Below are 24,915 nucleotides of genomic sequence, written 5' to 3'. Positions count from 1 at the left end.
TCTGCTCTCCTCTTTGTTTGGTTGTTCCCCGTATGACCTCCTCCAAACTCATGCCTGGGTTCAGCTGCATCACTGAGTTGCATGACAGACGCTTCTTGCCTGGGTGAATGTGATTGTCTGCTAGTATCTCTCTGTGACTGTGTGTCTCCCCTCCAGTCCACAGTGCTGCCACAGAGTGTACCATCTATAATGAAAATCTGATCATATTAGGTGACATCGGGCTGCCCTGGTATAGCAATAATTTTGTGCCCCTTCTGCAAAATTCTCTTTATTTCTTTATTCAACATTTATTTGGAGGAGTGCTGATGGAGGGTATGATAGGTACAGGAGAGCTTCTGGAGGCTCACTCAGTGAAGGCCCACCTACCTCCCTAGAAGACACATCACCAGAGCTGCTTGGACATATACCCCAGGAGGAAGTACTCCACCTCATGAGACTGATTCTTTCATACAGCCTCTCCCTGAGAGAACTTTGTGTCAGTACAATTTTCTCCATCTGGTTACATATCTAGTGATAGTTTCTTGGTAACATGAGCAACTGCATGCTAGTCAGCTTTTTGTTTTTATTGGAGTATAGTTGCTTTACAATATTGTGTTAGCCTCTGCTGTACAGCAGAGTGAATCAGGTGTATGTGTACATATATCCCCTCTTTTTTGGATTTCCTTCTCATTTAGGTCACCGCAGAGCACTGAGTTCCCTGTGCTCTACAGTAGGTTCTCATTAGTTATCTCTTTTATACATAGTAGTGTATATATGTCAATCCCTATCTCCCAATTCATCCCACCCTCCCGTGCCCCCTGGGTAACCATAAATTTGTTCTCTACGTCTTTGTCTCTATTTCTACTTTGTAAATAAGATCGTCTGTACCAGTTTTTTCAGATTTCACATGTATGGGTTAATATATGGTATTTGTTTTTCTCTTTCTGCTAGTCAGCTTCTTAATGTGGCTCTGCTTACAGATCTTTTGTTTACATTATCAAAGCTTTGGTGATACCTTCCTCTCCTTTGGTCTATGTTCATTATGTATGTGGTCTCCAGCTGAAATATTTACACGTTGCTAGTGGGTCCTGTCCTCTACTATGAAATAACTCAATTATGATAACAAGGTTTGGGCCTTGGATTACGCAAAATCATTTAGTTCTCCGTTTTATTAATTCTGTTATTTGGACAATTTGCATATTGAGTTTATGGCTTCCTTATAATAATGAAATGAAACTAATGGGGGCATAAGCAATAATGAATTTGATATAACAACATTATGATAAAATGTTGAGCAGTAAATAAAGGGGTAACTGCCGACAAATGAAGATTCAGAAATTTGGGAAATGTAACTAGGAAAACATGTATTGATAAGTGAGGATTTAATTTCTAGTATCTCAAGGGTGTTGTTACTGTCTTATATTTGCATTTCCCAGAACGATTCAATGCAGATATTTGAGAGATAATTTCCCTGATTGGAAGCAATCTCTAGTTATCTTAAGGTGATCACCAAAAAAAAAAAAAGTATTTGAAAAAATATGCTACAGAGATCACTTTATCATAACACATTGTTTTCTTTAAAGTAGGAATGTATGTAGTTGTGTGTTTTTTTCCCTGTGGTATTTTAAAGGCCTGCATATCAAGGACTTGTGAAGAGTTTCTATTTAGAAACTTTCCAACTGAGAAAGTAGTTGCCCATTTTCCATTTTAACCTCTATTTACACACATCCTAGTATTCCAGGAAATTCAGAACTAGATCATTCTTGAAGGCCAGTAGACTAAGTGAAGCTAAAAAATTATTATTATTATTGTTGTTTTTTTTTTGCGGTATGCAGGCCTCTCACTGTTGTGGCCTCTCCCGTTGCGGAGCACAGGCTCTAGACGTGCAGGCTCAGCGGCCATGGCTCACGGGCCCCGCCGCTCCGTGGCATGTGGGATCTTCCCGGACCGGGGCACGAACCCGTGTCCCCTGCATCGGCAGGCAGACTCTCAACCACTGCGCCATCAGGGAAGCCCTATTAATTTTAAAAAAATCTCACTGAAGTAGTAAAATGACAGTTGCTTTACACATTTGTGACTATGTGTACTTCAAGGAAAGAAGATAATTTATTAATTACCTGGTTAAATAAGTTTTTACATTTAACAAGTATTTATGAAAAAATGCCAAACTAACACTTTGGATAAATAAGTTTGAAAATCTACACTGAGAATTGAATTAATGAAACTTACCAGTACTCTGTGATCAAATAAACCCAGTATTTAATCTAATTTATTCTTCATTATTTCTTATTGTTTCCTCTGTTGAGCTGAATATTGGTAGTAGTAATAAATTTATATTATATTGGCTTTATCATTTATAAAATAATGTCACCTACATCATCTAATTTAATCATCACAGTGCTCCTGGGACATAAGTTGAGCTTATATATTATGGAAAAATTGTGGTTTAGAGAGGTTATGACTTGTCAAATATCATACAGCTTATCAATGGAAGATCTAAAATCCAGGCATCCAGACGCCTGACCTTACTTCATTTCTCCCTCCCTCCCTCCATCCTAACCTTATTTCTGTCTTAAAGATCTTGCTATCACTGAGATGCTGAATTGACATCAGAATTGATTGAAATTTCTTGCCAAGAATATGTTTATCACGCATTAATAAATCACATTTGTTGATGCTTCAGTTCCTGACGTAATTATTATAATTACTATTTTACTTTACTAATTTTAAGATGATCTCAGTCTTCTTACATGCATTTTCTATGTGTGTTAGCCTAAGGAATAAAAAGTAAAACTAAAAATTCTTGGGATTTTGCAAATAATATGTTGAAGTATTAACCCTATCTAATGAACAGACAGTAATCTGTTAAATAACCATTAGACCAAGACAAATCCCTCAATCCACATGGTTTTAGTTATTCATGTACGGATCCTGGCCAGTGTTTTTTCTGATTAAGTAAGGTGTAGGCAGTTAGAATGAAGGGGCCAAATAACAATTATAGTACCAGTATTTACTCAAATCCTTACAGTATTCTATACTTGTATACATATTTTTAATTTACATAAGTATCTTTTATATTGAATATGTTTGCTCTGTCAAAATAAGGGTATTTTTAGTTTCATTTAAAAATATTTTTATCAATTAGGTAACAGTATACCAAAATTCAGAAGAAACATGTTTAAATGTTAACATCTGTTTTTTTCCTTTAACACTTGCAGTGATTTATAACCCATATTAAATTAGGTTCTGCATATCTTTTTGTGTAGTCAGTTGAGATAGAAGATTGTACAAGTTTTAGCCTTTATAGTGTCTTTTTCCTTTAATCTCTGTTTCTGATCAGTGAGCCAGGAGCTCCCTAATTGGATAGCAATAAATCATAGGAACTGACATATCTTGACTCATTTTTCTAGCTCTGATATACAACAAACATTGGAGCAGGTTGAATTTTGGGGTCAAATAGTATCAGAAACACACTTTAATCTTCTGGATCCAGTCTTAGTTTTTAAAAAGCAAATTATAGAAGTATTGCCTTCGGGATCTATCATTGTAGCCCTGGGCTACTTTGAATTTTTTATCCCTAACTGGGGCCCCTTATTTCTCTAGCTGGTTTTCTTCCTTTCCAGTTTCACCTTTCATCTGGTTTTCCCTCTCTTTGGATCACAGTTCTTTCCCTTAAGTTCTCTGTTGGTGCTCAGCTCCCTTGCTGTGGTCTTTCTTACTACAGGCAGTTTGTATTCTTTCCTGTCTTTAGTTGACTCTGCAGACAATAGTGGTTTGGGAAGCCTCCTTACACTTTGCTGTGTGTTGAGAACAATGGTTTCTCTCATACCATTCTGATAGCCATTGTAATTTGATTGATTTGGGGAAGGGGAAAATGTCATGCTAGATTCTCTGACATGTAGTATTTCTCAACTTTTTATAAACATTACAAATAGCCCCAGGTTAATATCTGGCACCCTGATATAGGTTCGTCTTTTTTAATAGAAGACGTGGCCGAAGTTTGTAGAGCGTAAGTTGAAAGCATGACATCTTTACCTGTAAGTAGTTTGTTGTTTTTGAATATTTTAGTTTTGGCTGAAATTTTCAGAATCCACATTCCTTTGCTTTGAAAGAAAGGGATAAGCATCTTTGTTTTTAATGCTAACATCTCTCTGGGGAGTACATCATGTGCATTGTATGATGAAATCTAGATTTGTCTCTTATAAGTTATTTCTAGGAGAGCATGAAACTTTTTTATTACTTGGTCAGATTCCAGCCAAAAGCATATAGTATTTGATGAATAACTAACACAGATAATTAACAGATTAAGAGAATGTGTGAGACCAAGCATGAACAGAGAAGTTGGGAAGGAGGTTATCAGCATAAAATACTTTGGAAATGAACAGGGCAACTAGAGCGTGAATGTAATCAATTTAATTTGTGGGAACTATATTTCCTTAGAATTATATTCTTATTTCTTACTCTGTATGACTTTGACTATATCCACATTAAGTAAAGGATATCCGTGTCTCAGCTGTCTGCCAGATGGGCTAGTTAAGTTTCTCCATAAAGGAACCCATTGCTGTGTTGGATGGGTGGTTCAGTCTGTTTTTCCCTCTAAAAGGAATGCCATCCCTAGTGTTCAGGGCCTTAATATCAGGCACAGTGATTTTCAAAGGGCCCAAGGAACACAGATGGGGAGACCCTTTTATGCCAAACGAGAGGAGAAGCAGAAATCAGCCCAGCTATCCTAGGTCTTGCTCTGTTCTCACATAGTTTGGAAGCTTGAAGGAGATGGATTGCCTGCTTTCCCTTTCCATACCTGGGAGAGATTTTAAGCCCAGCTGTTCAACTAGCATTTGGAGAGTGGTACCTCAAAAGAATGAAAGATAAAAGACTCTAGTTGTCATGGACTTTTCCAAAAGCAGTTGGCCCACAAGATGTTTGGCACAAGGAATAATGTCTCCTAAAGACTATTGATTTACCAGTGTATAAGAAGCAGACAGTGGAGCCAGATAAAAGGAGGATGGATCTGAACTGAAAATCATCTCCACCTCCATGTTTATTAATGCTTCGTCCGTTCGCTGTGCCATGATGATGCCTGCCGGGTGTAAGCCAGACACAGACTGTTCAGACTTTCTCCACTCATGGGAAATGCACACGACTGGCCTAGTTTTATCCCCAGAATATGTCGCGCTTTGCTACCTTTTGGTGGCCCCTTTCCCAGGTACAGACCCTGGTATTCTCATGATCCATAATTCTCACCACTTTATCTGTAGACATAAAGCTTTTGTTACTCTAAGTTATATAAACATGATAGCAGCTTTAAAGTGTTAAAATTCCCAGATTATTGCCAGTTGTACTAATATTAAGAATGTAAACTAGAAAGATTTGGTCAATTCAAACAGTAGGAAACATATGAGAGGGGAGTTAATTTTTGCAATCTGAGTTTTCCTGGTGCTTAAAAAAACAAACAGAAAACAACCCGTAGCTCCTTAATACCCACTGTGCCCACTGCCTGCTCTCCTTCACAGAGGGAATATGATGTTACTTTAGGATCATAATGTTAGTGGATTCTCAAGTACCTCTGTATCTGAAAATATGCATTTCAAAGATGAAAAAGGTTTGGAAATTGTGTGGAACAGTTATAAGTCTCATGAGTAATTAATAGAAGATTTTTGAATTGAAGAAGATTATATTTGCTTTAGAATGTTAGAACAAGTGCCACTTATTACTTTTTAGTGCTTTCCTTTGTGCTATTTTTCCAAAGTGATTATCATAATTGTTAATGCAGCAGTCAGTCTGATGGCAGCAAAACATTTTATTTTTTTTAAACATCTTTATTGGAGTATAATTGCTTTACAGCGTTGTGTTAGTTTCTGCTGTATAACAAAGTGAATCAGCTATATGTATACATGTATCCCCATATCCCCTACCTCTTGCATCTCCCTCCCACCCTTCCTATCACACCCCTCTAGGAGGTCACAAAGCACAAAGCTGATCTACCTGTGCTATGTAGTTGCTTCCCACTAGCTATCTATTTTACATTTGGTAGTGTATATATGTCCATGTCACTCTCTCACTTCGTCCCAGCTTCTCCTTCCCCCCTCCCCATGTCCTCAAGTCCATTCTCTATGTCTGAATCTTTATTCCTGTCCTGCCCCCAGGTTCTTCAGAACTTTTTTTTTTTTTAGATTCCATATATATGTGTTAGCATACGGTATTTGTTTTTCTCTTTCTGATTTACTTCACTCTGTATGACAGACTCTAGGTCCATCCACCTCACTACAAATAACTCAATTTCATTTCTTTTTATGGCTGAGTAATATTCCATTGTATATATGTGCCACATCTTCTTTATCCATTCATCTGTTGATGGAAACTTATGTTGCTTCCATGTCCTTGCTATTGTAAATAGTGCTGCAATGAACATTGTGGTACATGACTCCTTTTGAATTATGGTTTTCTCAGGGTATATGACCAGTAGTGGGATTGCTGGGTTATATGGGAGTTCTATTTTTAGTTTTTAAAGGAACCTCCATACTGTTCTCTATAGTGGCTGTATCAATTTACATTCCCACCAAGAGTGCAAGAGGGTTCCCTTTTCTCCACACCCCCTCCAGCATTTATTGTTTGTAGATTTTCTGATGATGGCCATTCTGACCAGTGTGAGATGATAGATACCTCGTTGTAGTTTTGATTTGCATTTCTCTAATAGTTAGTGATGTTGAGCATGCTTTCATGTGTTTGTTGGCAATCTGTATATCTTCTATGGAGAAAAGTCTATTTAGATCTCCTGCCCATTTTTGGATTAGGTTGTTTGTTTTTTTGATATTGAGCTGCATGAGCTGCTTGTATATTTTGGAGATGAATCCTTTGTCAGTTGCTTCATTTGTGAATATTTTCTCCCATTCTGAGGGTTGTCTTTTGGTCTTGTTTATGGTTGCCTTTGCTGTGCAAAAGCTTTTAAGTTTCATTGGTCTCATTTGTTTATTTTTGTTTTTATTTCCATTTCTCTAGGAGGTGGGTCAAAAAGGATTTTGCTGTGATTTATGTCATAGAGTGTTCTGCCTATGTTTTCCTCTAACAATTTTAAAGTGTCTGGCCTTACATTTAGGTCTTTAATCCATTTTGAGTTTATTTTTGTGTATGGTGTTAGGGAGGGTTCTAATTTCATTCTTTTACATGTAGCTGTCCAGTTTTCCCAGCACCATTTATTAAAGAGGCTGTCTTTTCTCCATTGTATATTCTTGCCTCCTTTATCAAAGATAAGGTGACCATATATGAGTGGGTTTATCTCTGGACTTTCTACCCTGTTCCATTGATCTATATTTATGTTTTTGTGCCAGTACCATACTGTCTTGATTAGTGTAGCTTTATAGTGTAGTCTAAAGTCCGGGAGCGTGATTCCTCCAACTCTGTTTTTCTTTCTCAAGATTGCTTTGGCCATTCAGGGTCTTTGTGTTTCCATATAAATTGTGAAATTTTTTGTTCTAGTTCTGTGAAAAATGCCATTGGTAGTTTGATAGGGATTGCATTGAATCTATAGGTTGCTTTGGGTAATATAGTCATTTTCACAATGTTGATTCTTCCAATCCACAAACATTGTATATCTCTCCATCTGTTTGTATCACGTTTAATTTCTTTCATCAGTGTCTTATAATTTTCTGCATACAGGTCTTTTTTCTCCTTAGGTTTTATTTATGTATTTATGTATTTATTTATTTATTTATGTCTTCATTGGAGTATAATTGCATTACAATGGTGTGTTAGTTTCTGCTTCATAACAAAGTGAATCAGTTATACATATACATATGTTCCCATCTCTCTTCCCTTACGTAGGTTTATTCCTAGGTATTTTATTATTTTTGTTGTAGTGGTAAATGGGAGTGTTTCCTTAATTTCTCTTTCAGATTTTTCATCATTAGTATATAGGAATGGAAGAGATTTCTGTGCATTAATTTGTATCCTGCTACTTTACCAAGTTCACTGATTAGCTCTAGTTGTTTTCTGGTAGCATCTTTAGGATTCTCTATGAATAATATCGTGTCATCTGCAAACAGTGACAGTTTTACTTCTTCTTTTATGATTTGTATTCCTTTTATTTCTTATTCTTCTCTGATTGCTGTGGGTAAAACTTCCAAAACTATGTTGAATCATAGTGGTGAGAGTGGGCAACCTTGTCTTGTTCCTGATCTTAAAGAAAATAGTTTCAGTTTTTCACCATTGAGAATGATGTTGGCTGTAGGTATTGTCATTTATGGCCTTTATTATGTTGAGGTAGGTTCCCTCTATGCATACTCTGGAGAGTTTTTATCAAAAAATGGTGTTAAATTTTGCCGGAACCTTTTTCTGCATCTATATGGTTTTATCCTTCAATTTGTCAATATGGTGAATCACATTGATTGATTTGCATATATTGAAGAATCCTTACCTTCCTGGGATAAATCCCACTTGATTACGGTGTATGATCCTTTTAATGTGTTGTTTGATTCTGTTTGCTAGTATTTTGTTGAGGATTTTTGTGTCTATGTTCATTAGTGACATTGGCCTGTAATTTTCTTTTTGTGTGACATGAGTGTCTGGTTTTGGTATCAGGGTAATGAATGGTGGCCTCGTAGAATGAGTTTGGGAGTGTTCTTCCCTTTGCTATATTTTGGAAGAGTTTGAGAAGGATAGGTGTTAGCTCTTCTCTAAATATTTGATAGAATTCGCCTGTGAAGCCATCTGATCCTTGGCTTTTGTTTGTTGGAAGACTTGTAATCACAGTTTCAATTTCATTACTTGTGATTGGTCTGTTTATATTTTCTGTTTCTTCCTAGTTCAGTCTCAGAAGGTTGTGCTTTTCTAAAAATTTGTCCATTCCTTCCAGGTTGTCCACTTTATTGGCAAAGAGTTGTTTGTAGTAATCTCTCATGATCCTTTGTATTTCTGCAGTGTCAGTTGTTACTTCTCCTTTTTCATTTCTAATTCTATTGATTTGAGTCTTCTCCCTTTTTTTCTTGATGAGTCTGGCTAATGGTTTAACATTTTGTTTATCTTCTCAAAAATCCAGCTTTTAGTTTTATTGATCTTTGCTACTGTTTCCTTTATTTCTTTTTCATTTTTTTCTGATCTAATCTTTATGATTTCTTTCCTACTAACTTTAGGGATTTTTTTGTTTTGTTTTTCTTTCTCTAATTGCTTTCATTGTAAGGCTAGGTTGTTTATTTGACATGTTTCTTGTTTCTTGAGGTAGGATTTTATTGCTACAGACCTCCCTCTTAGAACTGCTTTTGCTACATCCCATAGGTTTTGTATTGTCGTGTTTTCATTGTCATTTGTTTCTAGGTATTTTTTGATTTCTTCAGTGATCTTTTGATTATTTAGTAGCATATTATTAAGCCTCCCTGTGTTAGTATTTTTTACAGTTTTTTCCTGTAATTGATATCTAGTCTCATAGCGTTGTGGTCAGAAAAGGTACTTGATATGATTTCAATTTTCTTAAATTTACCAAGGCTTGATTTGTGATCCAAGATATGATTTATCCTGGAGAATATTCCATGAATACTTGTGAAGAAAGTGTATTCTGTTGTCTTCGGATAGAAAGTCGGTAAATATCAGTTAAGTCCATCTTGTCTAATGTGTCATTTTTAGCTTGTGTTTCCTTATTTATTTTTATTTTGGATGATCTGTCCATTGGTGAAAGTGCAGTGTTAAAGTCCCCTACTGTTAATGTGTTCCTGTTGATATCCCCTTTTTTGGCTTATGTATTGAGGTGCTCCTATGTTGGGTGCATAAATATTTACAATTGTTATATATTCTTGGATTAATCCATTGATCACTATGTAGTGTCCTTCTTTGTCTCATGTAATAGTCTTTATTTATTTATTATTATTATTTTTTGTGGTATGCGGGCCTCTCACTGTTGTGGCCTCTACCATTGTGGAGCACAGGCTCCGGACGCGCAGGCTCAGCGCCCATGGCTCATGGGTCTAGCCACTCCGTGGCATGTGGGATCTTCCCGGGCACAAACCCGTGTCCCCTGCATCAGCAGGCAGACTCTCAACCACTGTGCCACCAGGGAAGCCCCAACAGTCTTTTTTTTTAAGTCTGTTTTGTCCAATATGAGTATTGCTACTCCAACTTTCTTTTGATTTCCTTTTGCATAGAATATCTTTTTCCATCCCCTCACTTTCAGTCTGTATGTGTCCCTAGGTACGAAGTGGGTCTCTTGTAGACAGCATAAATACGCGTCTTGTTTTTGTATCCATTCAGCCAGTCTATGTCTTATGACTGGAGCATTTAATCCATTTTCATTTAAGGTAATTATCGATATGTATGTTCCTATTACTGTTTTCTCAATTGTTTTGGGTTTGTTATTGTAAGTCTTTTCCTTCTCTTGTGCTTCCTCCCTAGAGAAGTTCCTTTCGCATCTGTTGTAAAGCTGGATCAGTGGTGCTGAATTTTTTTAACTTTTTCTTGCCTGTAAAGGTTTTGATTTCTCCGTCAAACCTCAATGAGGTCCTTGCTGGGTAGAGTAATCTTGGTTGTAGGTTTTTCCCTTTCATCACTTTAAATATGTCCTGCCACTCCCTTCTGGCTTGCAGAGTTTCTACTGAAAGATCAGCTGTTATCCTTTTGAGGATTCCCTTGTATATTATTTGTTGCTTTTCCCTTGCTGCCTTTAATATTTTTTCTTTGTATTTAATTTTTGGTAATTTGATCAATATGTGTCTTGGCGTGTTTCTCCTTAGGTTTATCCTGTATGGGACTCTCTGTGCTTCCTGGACTTGAATGACTATTTCCTTTCCCATGTTAGGGAAGTTTTCAACTATAATCACTTCAAATATTTTCTCAGACCCTTTCTTTTTCTCTTGTTCTTCTGGGACCCCTATATTTTGAATGTTGGTACATTTAATATTGTCCCAGAAGTCTCTGAGACTGTCCTGAATTCTTTTCATTCTTTTTTCTTTATTCTGCTCTGCGGTAATTATTTCCACTATTTTATTTTCCATGTTAGTCATCTGTTCTTCTGCCACAGTTATTCTGCTATTGATTCCTTCTGGAGAATTTTTAATTTCACTTATTGTGTTGTTCATCGTTGTTTGTATGCTCTTTAGTTCTTCAGTGTCTTTGTTAAAAGTTTCTTGTATTTTATCCATTCTATTTCCAAGATTTTGGATCATCTTTACTATCATTACTCTGAAGTCTTTTTCAGGTAGACTGCCTATTTCCTCTTCATTTGTTTGGTCTGGTGGGTTTTTACCTTGCATCTTCATCTGCTGCATATATCTCTGTCTTCTTTTTTTGTTTAACTTACTGTGTTTGGGCTCTGCTTTCTACAGGCTAGGTTCGTAATTCCTGTTGTTTTTGGTGTCTGCCCCCAGTGGGTGAGGTTGGTTCAGTGGCTTGTGTAGGCTTCCTCGTGGAGGGGACTGGTGCCTGTGTTCTGGTGGGTGAGGCTGGATCTTGTCTTTCTGATAGGCATGGCCACATCCGGTGGTGTGTTTTGGGGTGTCTGTGAACCTAGTATGATTGCAGACAGCCTGTCTGCTAATGGGAGGGGTAGCATTCTTGTCTAATGAGTTCTTTGACATGGGGCATCCAGCCCTGGTGCTTGCTGGCCATTGGGTGGAGCTTAAGACTCTTAGCTCTGATTCAGAGATCTCTTGCTGATTGATATTACCTGGGGCCAAGAGGTCTCTGGTGGTCCACTGTTCTGAACTCGGCTCTGCCACCTTAGAGTCTCAGGCCTGATACCAGGCTGGAGCACCAAGACCGTGTCAGGCACATGGCTCAGAGGAAAAGGGAGAAAAAAGAAAGAAGAATATAATAATAAATAAAAAATAAAAGAAATTATTAACATAGAAATATAATGATAATTAAAAAAAATAAAGAGAGCGACCGGGTTGCATTTCTAAGTCAGACCCATTTCGACTCCGACTGGTTTCCAGACCAAGTCTGGAGAAAGAAATGTTCAGGTGAAGCCTAAAAGCTCCTGAGACAAAAGCCGTCGAGACTCCAAGAGGGATGGACCCAGCACCTCCTGAGGCAGAAGAGGCAGCGAGCTCAGGGCTCAGCAGGTTAGCACTGACTGAGGGAGGAATTTGCATGAGATTGGAAGATGGAAGTATAGCAGAAGCCATTGATCTCAGAAGGTTGATGTACAGATGCCTGGCAGTCTCCAGGTTCCAGATCATCCTCCTCACTACTAGTCTAGTTAAACAACAGTGGCCTCAAGCACTAGAGTACACTTTCAATAGAAATGACAGCTTCCAAAGACCTCTCCATGAGCTCTCCTTTTGTGGGTCCACTTCAGCAGCCAGAAGAGTATGGCTGGAGGAATTTTCCTGCAAGATCCGAGTTGCCCAATCAAGTCAGTGTAGAGGCTGTGATGGTTTGCAAATTTTGAAAGGAAAGAGAAGAAGGAGAAAAAAATGAAGAATCCTTCTGACTTGCCGGGTGGATGAAAGGCTCTTGGTGCTGCAGCCAGGAGTCAGTGCTGTGCCTCTGAGGTGGGAGAGCCAACTTCAGGACACTGGTCCACAAGAGGCCTCCCAGCTCCACATAATATCAAACGGCGAAAATCTCCCAGAGATCTCCATCTCAACACCAACACCCAGCTTCACTCAACGACCAGAAAGCTACAGTGCTGGACAGCCTATGACAAACAACTAGCAAAACAGGAACACAACCCCATCCATTAGCAGAGAGGCTCCCTAAATTCATAATAAGTCCACAGACACCCCAAAACACACCACCAGACGTGGACCTGCCCACCAGAAACACAAGATCCAGCCTCATCCACCAGAATATAGGCACTAGTCCCCTCCACTAGGAAGCCTACACAACCCACTGAACCAACTTTAGCCACTGGGGACAGGCACCAAAAACAACGGGAACTACGAACCTGCAGCATGCAAACAGGAGACCACAAACACAGTTAAGATAAGCAAAATGAGAAGACAGAAAAACACACAGCAGATGAAGGAGTGAGATAAAAACCCACCAGACCTAACAAATGAAGAGGAAATAGGCAGTCTACCTGAAAAAGAATTCAGAATCATGATAGTAAAGATGATCCAATATCTTGGAAATAGAATACAGAAAATGCAAGAAAAGTTTAACAAGAACCTAGAAGAACTAAGATGAAACAAGCAATGATGAACAACACAATAAATGAAATTAAAAATACTCTATATGGGATCAATAGCAGAATAACTGAGGCAGAAGAACAGATAAGTGACCTGGAAGATAAAATAGTGGAAATAACTACTGCAGAGCAGAATAAAGTAAAAAGAATGAAAAGAACTGAGGACAGTCTCAGAGACCACTGGGGCAACATTAAATGCACCAACATTTGAATTATAGGGGATCCAGAAGAAGAAGAGAAAAAGAAAGGGACTGAGAAAATATTTGAAGAGATGATAGTTCAAAACTTCCCTAATATGAGAAAGGAAGTAGTTAATCAAGTCCAAGAAGCACAGAGAGTCCCATACAGGATAAATCCAAGGAGAAACATGCCAAGACACATATTAATCAAACAATCAAAAATTAAATACAAAGAAAACATTAAAAGCAGCAAGGGAAAAACAAGAAATAACACACAAGGAAATCCCCATAAGGTTAACAGCTGATCTTTCAACAGAAACTCTGCAAGCCAGCTGGGACTGGTAGGACATATTTAAAGTGATGAAGGAGGAAAAACTACAACCAAGATTACTCTACCCAGCAAGGATCTCATTCAGATTTGATGGAAAAATTAAAACCGTTACAGACAAGCAAAAGCTGAGAGAGTTCAGCACCACCAATCCATCTTTACAACAAATGCTAAAGGAACTTCTCTAGGCAGAAAACACAAGAGAAGGAAAAGACCTACAATAGAAAACCCAAAACAATTAAGAAAATGGGAATAGAAACATGCATATTGATAATACCTTAAATATAAATGGATTAAATGCTCCCACGAAAAGACACAGACTGGCTGAATGGATACAAAAACAAGACCCATATATATGCTGTCTACAAGAGACCCACCTCAGACCTAGAGACTCATACAGACTGAAAGTAAGGTGACGGAAAAAGATATTCCATGCAAATGGAAACCAAAAGAAAGCTGGAGTAGCAATTCTCATATCAGACAAAAGAGACTTTAAAATAAAGACTATTAGAAGAGACAAAGAAGGACAGTACATAATGATCAAGGGATCGATCCAAGAAAAAGATATAAAAATTGTAAATATTTATGCACGCAAAATAGGAGCACCTTTATACATAAAGCAAATACAGCCATAAAAGGGGAAATCGACAGTAACACACTCATAGTAGAGGACTTTAACACCCCACTTTCACCAATGCACAGATCATCCAAAATGAAAATAAATAAGGAAACACAAGCTTTAAATGATACATTAAACAAGATGGACTTAATTGATATTTATAGGACATTCCATCCAAAAACAACAGAATACACATTATTCTCAAGTGCTCATGGAACATTCTCCAGGATAGATCATATCTTGGGTCACAAATCAAGCCTTGGTAAATTTAAGAAAATTGAAATTGTATCAATTATCTTTTCCGACCACAACGCTATAAGACTAGATATAAATTACAGGAAAAGATCTGTAAAAAATACAAACAAATGGAGGCTAAACAATACACTACTTAGTAACGAAGTGATCACTGAAGAAATCAAAGAGGAAATCAGAAATACCTGGAAACAGATGACAATAGAGACACAACGACCCAAAACCTATGGGATGCAGCAAAAGCAGTTCTAAGAGGGAAGTTTATAGCAATACAATCCCACCTTAAGAAACAGGAAATGTCTCAAATAAACAACCTAATCTTTCACCTAAAGCAATTAGAGAAAGAAGAACAATAAAATCCCGTAGTTATCAGAAGGAAAGAAGTCATAAAGATCAAATCAGAAATAAATGAAAATGAAATGAAGGAAACCATAGCAAAGATCAATAAAACTAAAAGCTGGTTCTTTGAGAAGATAAACAAAATTGATAAACCATTAGCTAGACTCATTAAGAAAAACAGGGAGAAGACTCATATCAATAGAATTAGAAATGAAAAATGAGAAGTAACAACTGACAATACAGAAATACAAAAGATCATGAGAGATTACTACAAGCAACTCTACGCCAATAAAATGGACAACCTGGAATAAATGGACAAAGTCTTAGAAATGCACAAACTGCCAAGACTGAATCAGGAAGAAATAGAAAATATGAACAGACCAATGACAAGCACTGAAATTGAAATTGTGATTAAAAATCTTCCAACAAACAAAAGCCCAGGACCAGATGGCTTCACAGGTGTATTCTATCAAATATTTAGAGAAGAGCTAACAGCTATCCTTCTCAAACTCTTCCAAAATATAGCAGAGGGAGGAATACTCCCAAACTCATTCTACAAGGCCACCATCACCCTGATACCAAAACCAGACAAGGATGTCACAAAGAAAGAAAACTAAAGGCCAGTATCACTGATGAACATAGATGCAAAAATACTCAACAAAAATAGCAAACAGAATCCAACAGCACATTAAAAGGATCATACACCATGCTCAAGTGGGGTTTATTCCAGGAATGCAAGGATCTTCAATATACGCCAATCAATCAACATGATACACCATGTTAACAAATTGAAGGAGAAAAACCATATGATCATCTCAATAGATGCAGAGAAAGCTTTCAACAAAATTCAACACCGATTTATGATAAAAACCCTGCAGAAACTAGGCATAGAGGGAACTTTCCTCAACATAATAAAGGCCATATATGGCAAAGCAACAGCCAACATCATCCTCAATGGTGAAAAACTGAAGGCATTTCCACTAAGATCAGGAACAAGACAAGGTTGCCCATTCTCACCACTCTTACTCAACCTAGTTTTGGAAGTTTTAGCCACAGCAATCAGAGAAGAAAAGGAAATAAAAGGAATCCAAATCGGAAAAGAAGTAGTAAAGCTGTCACTGTTTGTAGATGACATTATACTATACATAGAGAATCCTAAAGATGCTACCAGAAAACTACTAGAGCTAATCAATGAATTTGGTAAAGTAGCAGGATACAAAATTAATGCACAGAAATCTCTTGCATTCCTATACACTAATGATGAAAAATCTGAACGTGAAATCAAGAAAACACTCCCATTTACCATTGCCACAAAAAGAATAAAATATCTAGGAATAAACCTACCCAAGGAGATAAAAGACCTGTATGTAGAAAATTATAAGACACTGATGAAAGAAATTAAAGATGATAGAAATAGATGGGGAGATATACCATGTTCTTGGATTGGAAGAATCTACATTTTGAAAATGACTCTACTACCCAAAGTAATCTACAGACTCAGTGCAATCCCTATCAAACTACCACTGGCATTTTTCACAGAACTAGAACAAAAAGTTTCACAATTTGTATGGAAACACAAAAGACCCCGAAGAGCCAAAGCAATCTTGAGAATGAAAAACGGAGCTGGAGGAATCAGGCTCCCTGACTTCAGACTATACTACAAAGCTACAGTAATCAAGACAGTATGGTACTGGCACAAAGATAGAAATATAGATCAATGGAACAGGATAGAAAGCCCAGAGATAAACCCACGCACATATGGTGACTTTATCTTTGATAAAGGAGGCAGGAATGTACAGTGGAGAAAGGACAGCCTCTTCAATAAGTGGTGCTGGGACAACTGGACAGGTACATGTAAAAGTATGAGATTAGAACACTCCCCAACACCATACACAAAAATAAGCTCAAAATAGATTAAAGACCTAATGTCAGTATGGAAACTATCAAACTCTTAGAGGAAAACATAGGCAGAACACTCTATGACATAAATCACAGCAAGATCCTTTTTGACCTACCTCCTACAGAAATGGAAATAAAAACAAAAATAAACAAATGAGACCAACGAAACTTAAAAGCTTTTTCACAGCAAAGGAAACCATAAACAAGACCAAAAGACAACCCTCAGAATGGGAGAATATATTTGCAAATGAAGCAACTGACAAAGGATTAATCTCCAAAATTTATAAGCAGCTCATGCAGCTTAATAACCAAAAAAACAAACAACCCAATCCAAAAATGGGCAGAAGACCTAAATAGACATTTCTCCAAAGCAGATATACAGATTGCCAACAAACAGAAGAAAGAATGCTCAACATCATTAATCATTAGAGAAATGCAAATCAAAACTACAATGAGATATCATCTCACACCAGTCAGAATGGCCATCATCAAAAAATCTAGAAACAATAAATTCTGGAGAGGGTGTGGAGAAAAGGGAACACTGGTGGGAATGTGAATTGGCACAGCCACTATGGAGAACAGTGTGGATGTTCCTTAAAAAACTACAAATAGAAATCCCACATGACCCAGCAATCCCACTACTGGGCATATACCCTGAGAAAACCATAATTCAAAACCGTCATGTACCAAAATGTTCATTGCAGCTCTATTTACAATAGCCAGGCGATGGAAACAACCAAAGTGTCCATCATCGGATGAATGGATAAAGAAGTTGAAGCACATGTATACAATGGAATATTACTCAGCCATAAAAAGAAACGAAATTGAGTTTTTGTAGTGAGGTGGATGGCCCAGAGTCTGTCATACAGAGTGAAGTAAGTCAGAAAGAGAAAAACAAATACCGTATGCTAACACATATATATGGAATTTAAGGAAAAAAAATGTCATGAAGAACCTAGGGGTAAGACAGGAATAAAGACACAGACCTACTAGAGAATGGACTTGAGGATATGGGGAGGGGGATGGGTAAGATGTGACAAAGAGAGAGAGTGGCATGGACATATATAACACTACCAAACGTAAGGTAGACAGCTAGTGGGAAGCAGCCGCATAGCACAGGGAGATCAGCTCTGTGCTTTGTGACCACCTGGATGGGTGGGATGGGGAGGGTGGGAGCGAGGGAGATGCGGGATGGAGGAAATATGGGAACATATGTATATGTATAACTGATTCACTTTGTTATAAAGCAGAAACTAAGATACCATTGTAAAGCAATTATACCCCTATAAAGATGTAAAAAAAAAAAAAAAAAGCAACAAATCCAGTAAATAAATCCACCAATGATAACAAGCGCTAAAAACTAAACTAGGATAAACAAAAAATCAGAAGCAATTCAGTCGCAGACAGCAAACCCCAAGTCTACAGCTGCTCCCAAAGTCCGCTGCCTCAATTTTGGGATGATTCGTTGTCTGTTCAGGTGTTCAACAGATGCAGGATACATCAGTTTGATTGTGGGGATTTAATCCACTGCTTCTGAGGCTGCACAGAGAAATTTCCTTTCTCTTCTTTGTTTGCACAGCTCCTGGGCTCAGCTTTGGTTTTGGCCCCGCCTCCGCGTGTAGGTCACCCTCAGGCATCTGTTCCTGCCCAGACAGGACGGGGTTAAAGCAGCGGCTGATGAGGGGGCTCTGGCTCACTCAGGCCAGGGGAGGGAGGGGTATGGTTGTCGTAGTTGGAATGCAGGTTGAGCCTGTGGCGGCAGAGGCCGATGTGATGTTGCTGCAGCCTGAGGCGCACCGTGTGTTCCTCCAGGGAAGTTGTCCATGGATCATGGGACCCTGGCAGTGGCGGGCTGCGCAGTCTCCCAGTCGGGGGGCGTCGTGTGTCGATAGTGAGCTGCGCTTGCACACAGGATTCTTGGTGGCAGCGGCAGCAGCCTTAGCATTTCACGCCCGACTCTGGCGTCCGAGCTGATAGCCTCAGCTTGTGCCTGTCTCTGGAGCTCGTTTAGGCGGTGCTCTGCTTTCTATGGGCAGACGGGAAAGGAATCCCCTCTCCTCATGCACCCCGAAACAATGGTCTCTTGCCTCTTAGGCAGTTCCAGACTTTTTCCCGGACTCCCTCCCGGTTAGCTGTGGTGCACTAGCCCCCTTCAGGCTGTGTTCATGCAGCCAACCCCAGTGTTATCCCTGGGATCTGACCTCTGAAGCCCGAACCTCAGCTCCCAGCCCCCACCTGCCCTGGCGGGTGAGCAGACAAGCCTCTCGGGCTGGTGAGTGCTCGTTGGCACCGATCCTCTGTGCTGGAATCTCTCCACTTTGCCCTCTGAACCCCTGTTGCTGCGCTCTCCTCCGTGGCTCCAGAGCTTCCCTACCACCACCCCCAGGCAAGTCCCCGTCTCTACCAGTGAAGGGGCTTCCTAAGTGTGTGGAAATTTTTCCTCCTTCACAGCTCCCTCCCAGAGGTGCAGGTCCTGTCCCTATTCTTTTGTCTGTTTTTTCTTTTTTCTTTTGCCCTACCCAGGTACGTGGGGATTTTCTTGCCTTTTGGGAAGTCTGAGGTCTTCTGCCAGCATTCAGTAGGTGTTTTGTAGGAGTTGTTCCACTTGTAGATTTATTTTTGATGTATTTGTGGGGAGGAAGGTGATCTCCACGTCTTACTCCTCCACCATCTTGAAGGTCCCCCTCACAACAATCAGCAAAGCTTTTATAAATCTTAATAAAATGCCCCAGCATGTGGTTTCAACCAATGTGTAGGTATTTATGGGTTTAATATTGGATGGAATTATCAGATATTATATGTAAGGCAATGTAGGCCTTTCCTTTGAAGAATAGACTTCTTGCAAAGGTACTTAGAACGTGACTTATTTCCAAAATTATTTGGGGCAAAACAAAACACCAACAAGTAAAATTTAAAGATTATTGTACTGAATTCTGGAGATTCAATTACCATATAATTTTCATTAAATGCAAATATTATTTATCCTTCTGAAAAAAAGGCAGGATTTAAGACATACCCTGAAATATTAATTAAAATGGCATCTTTTCAATTTTTATTTTAGGAATGAGAGGCATACTACTTATAAACATTTGTTACTTCTTTGTCATTTTGGCTGATATCGCTAGCTCCTTTATTTTTTTGAGGATCTAATTTTGTACTTTATAAACGATTGAGGTGGGTAGAAATTATGAAGTTTTGATGATGAAGACCCTAAAGGAGGGAAGGAAAGACAAGGTGCTGACAATTCTGCATTTAGGTGGATCCAAGAAGTGATCCCTAAAACAGGTTGTGTTCAGGACTGGGCTGATTTCGCACAGTTAACCTTGGCAGGATAGGGTATACTGAAAGGCCACTTCATTGGAATGGAACAGATGAGAAAATGATATATGTGGTTTAATACAGTTGATGAGATGCAGAGCCCATTATTAAAAAGTATATAATGAACAGAATAAAGGCTCATCATGGAGTTATAAGTGTTTTGATAGGTAAGATAAAGTAATATAATGCAAGTGCTTAGGAGTCCAGGCAGACCTTTAGGCTGGTAGGACCAGAGAAACCATTCCACGAATTGCAAGTTCTCAGCCACTAGACTGGAATTTAGGGCAAGACTGTTCCAGCAGGGAGACTGGCCAGATGAAGCCAAAGTCTCAGCTCTGGAGGAATACATGCACTATGCGTGTTACTGAAAGAAAGACTTCAGTGCAGAAACTAGAACTAAATACAGCTAGTTAGAATTTGGTTTCAAGCACCTGCCTTGGTCTAGCAGCCAAGGAGACTTAGCTGATTCTGTTTGACCCTAAGTTTTGGGCTACGGTTGTTCATAATATTTCTCCATAAGATCAGAATCCTAAACACTGGGGCACAGTTGAGGCTTCAAGTAATTTTGTTTGTGGGAAGAAGAGAGCCTGGGGACAGGTAGGATATCCCATGAAGGACTCATTATTATTTATTTATGATCATTATTTGAAATACATTTCTATAAGGTATTAAGACTACATGGATAAATTAAATGCCTCTTGGACAACCCTTATTACTCTGTGAGTCCAAAAAGAATGCTATATCTTTGCTCCTCTGGATTCTTGGATTTTAAGCAGTATTGAAATCTTCTTTTAGAACTTAAAGATGCATGAAAATTACCTTAAAATGAAGTAGGTTAGTCTTTGAAAAAAAACCTTTTAGGTCCTGTGAGAAATCTTTATTAAACCATAAAACTTTATTTAATCTTCAGTGTGTTAAGAAAACATGATGTTATTAAAATACTTAAATTTTACATTGCAGTGTGCCGTATGGTTTGTGTCCTAAGCTGACTTCCACCCTTTATCAAGGAGAAGAATAAGTAAGTATACACATAATTCTGATTGTGACCTCCAAATTCTGCTTTGAGATTTCCTAACCACATAGCCAGTTAATGTTATTCACCTGACCAGGAGGTCCATTTTACTAATACACATTGATGGGAAATACATTTTATTTTGGCAGCAATAAACTCTAATTACTTCTAAGTGAGTTTTCTTTAGCTACTCTGTGCATAAAGTTCTCTCAGATAGGAGAAATATCTTTTAACTATTTCTGTGAAGTTACGAAGATATAGTTTCATAAATCCACTTTCAGTACCTATCTCATTGTAATAATTATTGGGAAAACTGGATAGCCACATGCAAAAGAATGAAACTGGACCACTATCTTACATCATACAAAAAAATTAACTCCAAATGGAATAAGGGCTTAAACTTAACACCTGAAACTATAAAACTCCTAGAAGAAAACAGAGGTAAGCTCCTTGACAATGTCTTGGCAATAAGTTTTTGACTCTCAGACCCAAAGGAAAAGCAACAAAAGCAAAAAAAAATCAAGCGGACTATATCAAACTAAAAAGCCTCTGCACAGCAAAGGAAATCATCAACAAAATAAAAATGCAACCTACTGAATGGGAGAAAATATTTGAAAATCATATATCCGATAAAGGGTTAACATTAAAAATATGTAAATAACTCATACAACTCAACAACAAAAAAATAACCTGATTAAAAAATGGGCAGAGTATTCTCAAATAACCTAAACTACAATCTAAAGAAATTAGAGAAAGAAGACCCAACAAAGCCCAAAGTCAGCAGAAGGAAGGGAATGATAAAGATCAGAGAGGAAATAAGTACAGTAGAGACCAGGAAAAAAAAAAAAAATAGGAAAGATCAGTGAAACCAAGAGCAATTCTATTTTGGGGTATTTTTCCAAGGAAAACAAAAACACTAATTGGAAAAGATATATGAACCCCCTTGTTCATTGCAGCACTATTTACAGTAGCCAAGATATGGAAACAACCTAAATATCCATTGATGGATGAATGGATAAAGAAATTGTGGTATATATATGAAATGGGATATTATGTAGCCATGAAAATGAATGAAATCTTGCCATCTGCAACAACTTGGATGGACCTCAAGGGGATTATGCTAAGTGAAATATAGGTCAGGGAGAGGAAGACAAATATTGTATGATGTCTCTTACACATGGACTCTTAAAAAGGCAAATAAAAAAACTAAGCTGGGCTTCCCTGGTGGCGCAGTGGTTGAGGGTCCGCCTGCCGATGCAGGGGACACGGGTTCGTGCCCCAGTCCAGGAAGATCCCACATGCTGTGGAGTGGCTAGGCCCATGAGCCATGGCCGCTGAGCCTGTGCGTCCGGAGCCTGTGCTCTGCAACGGGAGAGGCCACAACAGTGAGAGGCCCGTGTACCACACACAAAAAAAAAAACCCCAAAAAACCCCTGTGTACCACAAAAAAAAAAACCCCAAAAAACTAAGCTGATAGAGTTAGAGAATAGACTGGTGGTTGCCAGAGGCAGGGGGTGGGAGGTGGGAGAAATGGGCAAAGGGGAGTCAGAAGGAAAAAAAAAACAGTTCCATTTTCAGTACCTGTCTCATTTTAGTAATTATTTCATGGAGTTCAGCAGTCCCCATGGAGGCCTGTTACCATGTAGTGGAAAGAACATGAGTTTTGGAGGCAACAGATATGAGTTTGAATGCCTTTTTTAAAAACCACTTACCAGTTGTCTGATCCTGGACAATTTACCTAAGATTTCTATATTTCTGTTGTGAAAGGTGAATGACATCTCCCTCAGAAGATTATTGTAGATATTAAATAAGGAAACAGTTAACCTAATGCTTGTACATTTTATAATTTCACTTAAAGTTTAGTTTTTTTCTCAGCTCTTATTTAAACAATGGAGTCAATGTCTACCTTATCAGATTGTTCTGAGAATCAATGATAAAAATGTTTTGAGTAGTAAGGTCCTATGGACATGTAAGGATTTGTTATAGTTCTTTCCTGCTAACAACTGATGTCTCAAAAATGTTTTGAGATTTCCTCATCACATGACCAGTTAAAGTTTTTCACTTGACCAGAAATGTCATTTTAAAGGGAAGACAATTGTTTAGGTAATTTCTGTGAAATTCTTACATGTTCCTCTTTAATCCAAATTCAATTCAGCCTCTTTCCCCTTTGGTCCTATGATATAGCACTTCTCTCCATCCAACCATGGCCTCTTAGCCTCCTCTGTGGGCACTTCCTTCTGTTCCTGTAAATATTGGCGTGTTTTCTAGGGCTGCTGTGAGAAAGTACCCAAAACTGGGTGTCTTAAAACAACAGAAATCTATTGTCACATAATGCTAGTCACTAGAAGTCTGAAATCAAGATGTCTGCAGAGTTGTGCTCTCTCTGAAGGCTCTATGGGAGAATCCTTCCTTGCCTTTTCTAGCTTCCAGTAATCCTTGGTGTTCCTTGGCTTGCTGATGCATCTTTACAGTCACATGGCCATCTTCTTCCCATGTGTCTTTACATCATTTTCCCTTTGTGCAAGTCTGTCTCTGTTCAAATTTACCTTTTTTTTATAGGAACACCATTCACATTGAATGAGGGCCCATCCTAATTATCTTATTTTACCTTGATCACCTTTGTAAAGACTCTGTTTCCAAATAAAGTCCATTCTGATTTACTGGGGGGTGGGGTTAGGACTGCAACATATCTTTTTTGGGGGGCACAACTCAACCCATAACAGTTGGTATTCCCAAAGGTTCTGACTGCAGCTACTTTTGGGTCCTCTCTCTGTACATCATTGCATCTCCTTATGACTTTAATGATAGTTGTGGTGTAATGGAATGAACATGGTCTTTGGAGTCAGACTGTCTTACAGTGGATCCTGGCCAATTTACTTTCTAGTGAGTTTACCAATCTAAACATCATACTTACAGGGGACTGTTGAGTGGCCTTCTCCTATTCAGGGTCCTTCCTAGGGAAATGCTTAGAATGATACAATACAGGCCAAATCCCCCAGTGGGTTTGCCTTCAGCATTCTTAGTTTACCAAGTTAACATGAACACCCAGAAACAATGCTGAAGTATAAAAGGAATCAGAAAAAAACCACTTGGAGGAACGTCACTCAAAGTGTGGTCCACAGACCAATAGCATCTGTATCACCTGGGAGACTTCGGGAAATGCCAATATTTGGACCGCACCTCAACCTACTGAATCAGAATCTCTAGGGGTGGGTTCAGGCATCTGTTTTAAGAAGTGCTCCAGGTGGTTCTTATGTATTTTTCAGGCTAGGAAGTATTGAATTCAAGGGGGTACGGATAAGACATGGTGGACATCAGCCATGGTGATAGTGGTGGGGTTTATAGGTGGACTGCACAAGTGTATATGCATCTCAGGACTTTCTAAGTAACAGGTGGTGGAGCCACCCCTCCCCTTTAAGTTCCCCTTTCTCGAGTACTTAGCAGCAATCCTAGCCATACTAATGGTGAAGATGGCATTGATACTGAGGCAATGTAACATTAATTTTTATCTGAGTTACTTTAAAAAGCCCTATTATAAGCTCCATTTGGCAACTGATCTCTCTCGACATTGCTTAATGCCCTGCTCTCAACCATCAAATTTCTGCTTTACAACTGCATGTCCGGAGTAAGAATACAGTGAAAGGCATTTCTTTCTTATTCTTCTTTTTGAGGAAATATGTTATGCACATCAGCCTCTTATTAGGGGCTCACATCAGCCCCTCTCCAAGGAGATGTGTGCAACATAAATTATAGTGATTTATTAGGAATGAACCAATTAGAGTGCCCTTACTCAGCAATTTTTGCGGAGCACTCTGTAAGTGGGAGAATATTTGTCATTGTTGGATGGATTCAGAATAAGTAGAGAACTAGCATAAG

At 38.5% G+C, this 24,915-nt stretch overlaps 1 protein-coding gene across 1 annotated transcript in view; it reads left to right on the top strand.

Annotated features, from left to right (window-relative positions):
- Positions 1–24,915, top strand: part of TAFA2 (TAFA chemokine like family member 2) — a 604,247-nt gene that overhangs the window by 222,629 nt on the left and 356,703 nt on the right. The window contains exon 4 of the mRNA XM_089919992.1: positions 20,988–21,045. The gene's annotated coding sequence lies outside the window, so the exon portion shown is untranslated. The remainder of the gene's footprint in view (positions 1–20,987; positions 21,046–24,915) is intronic.

This window comes from Delphinapterus leucas, chromosome 11 (genome assembly GCF_059928025.1).
Source record: "Delphinapterus leucas isolate spDelLeu-1000000601 "Yukka" chromosome 11, BTC_Dleu_Yukka2, whole genome shotgun sequence".
NCBI classification, from domain to species: domain Eukaryota; kingdom Metazoa; phylum Chordata; class Mammalia; order Artiodactyla; family Monodontidae; genus Delphinapterus; species Delphinapterus leucas.
This window is presented reverse-complemented; position numbering and strand designations above follow the sequence as displayed.